Consider the following 1,218-nt stretch of genomic DNA (forward strand, 5'->3'; position numbering starts at 1 on the left):
CCCGGGAGGGGTCGGGGGCAGGAGGGTCTCCCCGGGAGGGGGCGGGGGCAGGAGGGTCTCCCACAATGAGGTGGGGGCAAGAGGGTCACCCCGAGAGAAGCAGCGGCAAGGGGGTCTTGCAGGCAGCCCCCCCAGCGCCCCTGGACTTCAGCGTCTGCTCTCCGCCTGGGAGCGCGAAGCCCCCAGGAGCAGTCTGAGGCTTGCGCAGTGACTGGTGTTTTTCGGGTGCGCCTCCGGACTCCCCAAGCCCAGTTCCTCCCTGGCTTCCTGCACACCCAGGAAGTGGCCAGCCCGCCCCGCGGCAGGTGGGGGCGGCTTCCCTGCGTCACCCGCCGGGCCGTGCGAGATGGCGCGGAGGCTGGGCCTGGGGCATGTCACCCTCTCCCCCGTGCCAAGCGGGGTGCTCCCCGACACCCCTCTCTTGTACCCTCAGTGGGGGGAAGATGCCCGTCTGAGCCTCCCAGCTGTAGCTCAAGCAGATCTGTGAGGCCCCAGGGGACCCAGGGAGGGCACCCGGGGAGGGGACACAGGAAGGGGACCTGGGGAGGGCACCTGGGGAGGGGACCCAGGGAGGGGACTCGGGGAAGGGGCACAGGGAGGGGACCTGGGGAGGGGACCCAGGGAGGGGACTCGGGGAAGGGGCACAGGGAGGGCACCTGGGGAGGGCACCCGGGAAGGGGACACAGGAAGGGGACCTGGGGAGGGCACCCGGGGAGGGGACCCAGGGAGGGCACCCGGGGAGGGGACACAGGAAGGGGACCTGGGGAGGGGAAACAGGGAGGGGACACTGGGACCCAGGCCTGGGGTGCAGCGTGCATCTGACTCTGGATGCTGCGAAGGCCCAGGCAGCAGCTCAGGGGCGACCTCGGTGGAAGGACTTGGGGGGCTGCGCCTGTGCCGCGGTCCTCCTGGCTAGAAGGGCCCAGCTGCAGCGGGTGACAGCCACTGGTGCTCACGCAGGGACCCCAGGGGTCACACCTGCATGGCTGGCTATCGCGAGGGGCTGCCCCGGACCAGACGTAGTTTATCACAGGGCCACAAGGGTGGGTGGGTGGGCAGTGTAAGGGGTGGACAGATGGTGGACAGGAGGAAAGGGGGTGGGGTGGAGGGATGGGGGATGGGTGGGGATGTGGGTGGACTGATTGATTGGTGGGTGGATGAGTTGATAGAGGGGTGGATGGATTAACGGGTGAGTGGATGGGTGGGTCAGTGGGTGGG

The 1,218-nt window shown here is 69.5% G+C and overlaps 1 protein-coding gene across 1 annotated transcript in view; it reads right to left on the reverse strand.

Moving 5' to 3' along the window:
• Crlf2 (cytokine receptor like factor 2) overlaps window positions 1–1,218 on the reverse strand; it is a 13,581-nt gene that overhangs the window by 7,588 nt on the left and 4,775 nt on the right. The gene's annotated exons all lie outside the window — the stretch shown is intronic.

The sequence above is a fragment of the Octodon degus genome, unplaced genomic scaffold (assembly GCF_000260255.1).
Source record: "Octodon degus isolate 3935 unplaced genomic scaffold, OctDeg1.0 scaffold00274, whole genome shotgun sequence".
In the NCBI taxonomy this organism is placed as follows: domain Eukaryota; kingdom Metazoa; phylum Chordata; class Mammalia; order Rodentia; family Octodontidae; genus Octodon; species Octodon degus.